Source organism: Vitis riparia, chromosome 8 (assembly GCF_004353265.1).
Source record: "Vitis riparia cultivar Riparia Gloire de Montpellier isolate 1030 chromosome 8, EGFV_Vit.rip_1.0, whole genome shotgun sequence".
Lineage (NCBI taxonomy): Eukaryota > Viridiplantae > Streptophyta > Magnoliopsida > Vitales > Vitaceae > Vitis > Vitis riparia.
The window spans coordinates 10,767,753-10,774,197 of NC_048438.1; positions in this window are offsets into that span (position 1 = coordinate 10,767,753).

The following is a 6,445-nucleotide window of genomic DNA, read 5'->3' on the forward strand; positions in this document are numbered from 1 at the left end:
AAAAGTAGCATCTGGCTCTTTAAGAGCCCTCTACTTGGCAAAAAGTGCAACCTACAGCAAATGAAAAAAACAAGCCCCATATGGGGGTCTACATAAATATTTTACAATATGGTTGTATTTTGATATATAGTATAAAAATAAATAAATAAATATTTTATATGAAATAAATTAATCATAATTAAAATAGTTATATATTATTAAATTATTATTTATTATTTAATAAACAACTTTATTACTTTTTAAATTGGTAATTATGATTAAATATGATTTGTTTGATAATATTTCCTCTTAAAATTATAGGAAATAAAAAAATATTAATCCTATTTAAATAGGATTCTTTTTTGGCACAATATTTCCTAAACTTTTAAGAAATTAAAATAAGAATCTTATGAGGTGTTTGTTTCTAAAGAAAAAAAAACCAAATAATAATAATAATAATAATAAAATATCTAAAAGGAGGGGAAATATCTATACGGAGGAGTGTAGTTGTCAATGAATTTAAATGGCATGACAAATAAAATGACATTTTTGGAAATAATTGGATAACTCGTTAAAAAAAGCATGTATTTCAAATTATTTTTAAATAGATGAAGATAATATTAATTTTTAAAAAAAATTGTTTTTTTTTCCATATATTTTCATATTAGTGAATCAAATCCCACTGTTCCCTTTTAATTAGGTTTGATTACATAAATTTAAACTATTTGATATAATCATCATTCAAACTATTGAACTTATTTAATAAAAGTGATTTGATTAATCCTTTATAACAAACATGATCATTGAATTTTTAAATTTTACAATTTTTTTATTTCATATTTATCCTTTTATAGAATAAAGATTTTTATTATTAATTAATACTATAATATATTTCCTTTTAAGTCAATTTTATTATTATTATTAGTTCTTTAATATAAAGAAGTTAAATTCTAAAAAAAAAAAATACTGGTTTTAGTTGACATGGAAATTCTATTGAATCAAATTTTATTTTTTAATTGATTTAAGTTAAGATTGATTATTATTTTTTTGGTGAAAAACTGCTAATTTGATTAAATAAATCACCCAAAAGGGGAAGAGAAAATTGAGTATTAAAAACTTTCAAAAGCAACCAATTAATCACAAAAAGAACAAGAATTACTAAACAAGACAATAATTAAGTAAATGATGAGGAGAAGAAATGTGTAAACTCTTTTATAGTGATTTGACAATCTGTCTATGTCCATTCTCCTTAAGCTCCTAATTTGAACGAGGGTTCCACTATTAAGCTTCTAAATCAAGTCTTCAAGCTTTATAATTAGATTTATGGGCTCCAATGAACACTTAAAATCTCTTTTAAGTGCTCCACCTACTTGAAGCCTCTTTACTCAAAATGAGTAGGTAAGGGGGATTTTAATACTTCCAATCATGGATACAAGTATGACTCACAATACAAAGGAAACTAAGATGGATTTGAAAGGTGCATTAATAAGATTATAAGATAGAAATCAATGCACTTTTAAGAAGAGTTATGAATGTGAAAAAAAGGTTTTTTTATTGAATACAATTGTTTTCTCATCAACAAATGTTTTAAAACACTTCAATTTCTAGAAAACTAGTTTAGGAACTCAAAAAGCTACAAAAAAAACCCTTGACTAATTGAGCTCCAATTCAATCGATTCACTAGTCGTTGGGCATTAAATGTAACGTACTTCAAATTACTCTTTTCCCAAGCCTTGGAACTCATTAGGTGCATGCATCTATTCCCAAGGCTATTAGATCCTATGAATAGTGGAAAACAATAACATTTAAAACTTTATTAGATGTAGTAAAACAAGTTAGGAGTGCCCACCTAGATCTGGATGTTCTTAAACTGATTCCTTCTAGTGAAGATTGTCATAGAATACTCTAATAGTTGAAGATAATCTCACAAACCATCAATTTTCTGCCCAATGACTCTTTGAAGTTAAACATAAAGATGGTGAAAATCTCTAAAAGTTTGATGTTAGGATTTTCTCTTTGTATGTAAGAGAGAAAAATAAAATAAAATAAGAGTTAATTCTTAACCCCATAAGGGGGTATTTATAGGCTTCCTATTTGACTTAAGTGACTTGAGCCCATTTTGGACTTAGGTCACTTAATTTAATTGAAAATGGTCATAATTGATTAATTAACTCAATAGGGTTCTAATTAATCAATTAGACCAATCTAGAGACATTGTTCACTAACCTTTGGGCAATTTTACATGATTATCAAAATATCCTTATACACATAAGTAAACTAAAACTGATCTAAACCTTATAAACCATGTCATCAAGGTATATGAATTCAAACAAGGACCATTGAGACCTATAAGATTGTACTAGCTCCTTCACAATCCAATTTTGAATTCAACTTAACATCCTACTATAAAGAAACAATTGTACTCTAGTACTTTATGTTTATTAGAATGGGATACTAAATGCTCAAGTTTGTAACCTACTATTCACTATATATAGTCTTCCTATGAACTAGTGTGTATAATCTGACAATATGAAAACTATCAGTCTCTTGATATTACTTTTACCATCCTTGAGCTATAGATTTTCCTATTGTATGATCATTTGACATGCCTTAACTCATAGATAGCTTATACTAAGTTATACATAAGGAACCACTATGACCATACTTTAATGAATACACTTCCTTAAAATTACCCAAGAAGACACATTGTCTCAATCTCATGGTGCCTCTTATTAGTGTATTTTATTTTGTTGAAAATTTTGTTTTTTTCTTACTAAATAGATGCAACTTACTTCCTTAGGTCTTATCTATCTCAATGCAACTTCGAACTTCATCAAAGTCCGATTTAAGGTCATTTAGAGTCATAAAATTTAAGGGAAGTATGCATTTATGGTTGACAAAAGTTTTTAGAATGGCTAATACAAGAAATTATGAAGTATACTTTCTATTTCCTAATTTAGTTTCTATTATATTTTTAATTCCAAAAATTGTTTTTAATAAGTTTTAGAATTGTGTTTATCTTCAAATTTGTATTTGATTCTAAAAAACAATTTTCAGAATATTTTTTAGTAAGTTTTAAGATTATGTTTATCTTTATATATATATTATTTAAAAAGAAGTATAGAGTTTTATGAACCCTAAGGGAGCATAGCCATTCTTAAAAAAAATTGATCATCTAACTCTCAGACTTTTAAAATCCTTCTTGAGAGTAACTTTTGACTACAACAAATGTAAGAGATCTCATCGCAAAACTTTGATAAGGGCTTCGAGAGATCTATTAAGGAGCATAGGAGAGTGTTGCATTGGGGGCATAGAAAAGAAGTGTAGGTGATAATGATATAAAACCTTAGGGAGTAGGTAAATCTGATCAAATAAAATTGTGTATCATTTTCTCATAATTCATGGATTATTTAGCAATTGAGGAACCAATCGTGGTTTTTTACACCTAACAAGTTGCTAGGTGGCTTTTCCATATTATATCCTCATGTTCATTTGTGTAATTGATTTTATTTATATTTGCATGGGATTGATTGCTCTCAATAAATAGTTAATGTAAAGAAACAAACTAAAAATGTATAATAAAGTATTCATTTGAGGATTAATTCAAAGACTACCTATTCACACCCTCCCCCTCCCCCTTTCCCCCAAAACTCTTTTTTCTAAATAATTCCATTATATCAAGACTAGACATTAAATTTCTTTCACCTTTATTGAGAGTACCTATTGCTATTGGCTTCCATCAACAATGATCTCATCCATATGGAATATATGATCATTTTAGGATCTCACCTGTAGGACAAAGCCATTGTTAACTTTGACATAAACTTTGTATTCTCTCAAGATTGAAAGATAATACATCATAGCACCTTGGTGAAATCATGACTACCCATGTACCCCACCTACTTGAAGTCTCTTCACTCAAAACGAGTAGATAAGAAAGGTTTTAATACTTTCAATCTTAGATAAAAGTATGGCTCATAATATAAAGGAAACTAAAATGAATTTGAAAGGTGCAATAATGAGATTGTAAGTTAGAAATCGATGCACTTTTAAGAAGAGCTATGAATGTGAGAAGAAGGTTTTTCTAATTGAATGTAGTTATTCTTTTATTAATAAATATTGTAAAACTCTTTAATTTATAGAAAACTAGCCTAGGAACCCAAAAATGTACAAAAGACTCTCAATTGGTCGAGTTCTAGTTCGATAAGTTAACTAGCTGTTGGACATTAAATGTTTTGTAGGTAACCATTAGGGTTTTTTTAGCTCAACCAGAGGTATTGATCCTCAAAAGACCTTTGACCGATCGAGCTCCAATTCGACAAGTTCACTAGTTGTTGGGCGTTAAATGCTTTGTAGGTAATCATTAGAGTTTCTAAGCTGAATCGAAGGTATTGATCCTCAATTGGCCATACTCCAACTACTAGAAGAGAGAAAAAAAAAAATTGCAACCTCGACCAACCCTCAATTGGTTGAGCCCAATCAATTCAACCAATTCCAAATTGTTTCAACCGATTTCATGCTTCCTCAACCAATTCTAGGCTTCCTCAACCAATTGCACTTTAAAGTGGTTAAAAAGATCTGGTTTGAGGTTTGAAACTTTCAGTAACTTGTGTTACCCTTCTTCAAACCTTTTATAGTGAGTTTAAACATAGTTTAGCTTAATGTTTTGAATTAAAACAAAGAATCCATTTTCTTGATAACAACATCGTTTAAACTTTAGAAAAGATGAATATAAGCTTTTAAGTGCATGAAGAATAATCTGGACCTAAGTGTACCAATAAATAACATCTTACAAGTTGTCTTAGGTCATTTCAAGTCTTCAAAACTTCCAAGACCTCATGGCATTGACTTTCCTCCATAATTGCTCAAGTTTTCTTTAGTTTTTCACATTTAAACCTGAAAACTTCACTTAATTTAAGTCATTAATAAACTTAACCTTGTTTTGTAATTATCAAAATTTGATCAAGAGAACCTTTGGGCTAACACTTTCAAAATAAAATCTTTTATTTTTTAGTTACATAATATGATAAAATAAAAGTAGAATTCCAAATAAACTCTATTTAATTTCGATGATAAGGACTAAATTTTTATTATAGGATTAATGAAAAAATTAAAAATCTAGATTATATATATTTTAAATGATTTTGATAGAATAAAATAAAAATTATGATGAAATAAATTAAGTAATATAATAGTTTTATTTACGAAATGTTAATTGTGCTATGTAAGATTTTGTATATTTTTGTTGCAATTTTTACTCAACAATATATTTTTACTAATTCCTTATTATATATTATTTAAGAAAATACTATATTTAGTTATAAAAAATGAAAAAGAAAAAGAAAAAGAAAAGTGAAATAGAAGGAAAGAAAATAATGAATAAAACTTATTTTGCTTCATCATCCTTAAAAATTTGAAAGAAAGAAATTTAAAATATTAAAAAAAAATGCATTTTCTCAAACTTTCCTTATTTTTTAGGAAAATGTTTTAATTTTTTTTATAATTTTTTTTTCTATTTTAGCATTTTTTTTTAAACCCAACGTAATCTAAATAATTTTTATTAAAAGAAGAAAATATATTATGATGAATTAAATGAATAATTCTCTAATTTTTATTATTTATGAAATATTATATTTATAATTCATTTATTATTTCATAATTAAGTTATTTAATATAAAAAATTTACTAACAAAAGTGGTGGATTTACAAGAAGTGTACTGAATTTTTAAAAAATAAAAATGTACTTTTTCTAAAATAAAGACTTTATTATATGTATAACTATAAATAAAAATTTTATTTGATTAATTTTATTATAATTAAAAATTTGAAGTTAAGAAAATATTAAATGAATGTTTGATATTAATTTTTTCCTTAGAGGGTAACTGCCAATAAAATTTTTAAATATTTATACTTACTTTAAAAATAATTGATAATTAAAAAACAGTTCTTGCATTTATGTAGGATAAAAAAAATATATTTTTTTTTATAATTTTAATCCTAACATACAAAATTATATTCTTATATTTTTATTTCTTTGAGATATCACGTACATTACTTAATTTTTATAAAATATTATTTAAGAAAAGTAAAGAAAAATCTTTTTTTTTTTATTTAGAAAAAATTAAATATTTTGATTTTTTTTCTATTCCATCAAAAATTAATAATAAATCGTGAAAACAAACACCCGTTTTGTGTATAATGGCTTTTAAAAGTTGCCATATATTGTAAAAAAAAAAAAAAAATTCCAATTACATTCAGTACACTTAAGATAATACCAAATACTTGTTTTCCCTACTAAAATTCAGCATTAAGATTTTTTTTTTTGTATTTAATTTTCAATTTTATGGAACACCCACTACATTGCACCTCAATTCCAAAGAAGATAAAATTCCCATTTATTTCGGGTGCCTCAGAAAAGAGGCTTTGTTCCATGAGACTGTTTAAAGAAGCTGCCATAATTTATTGC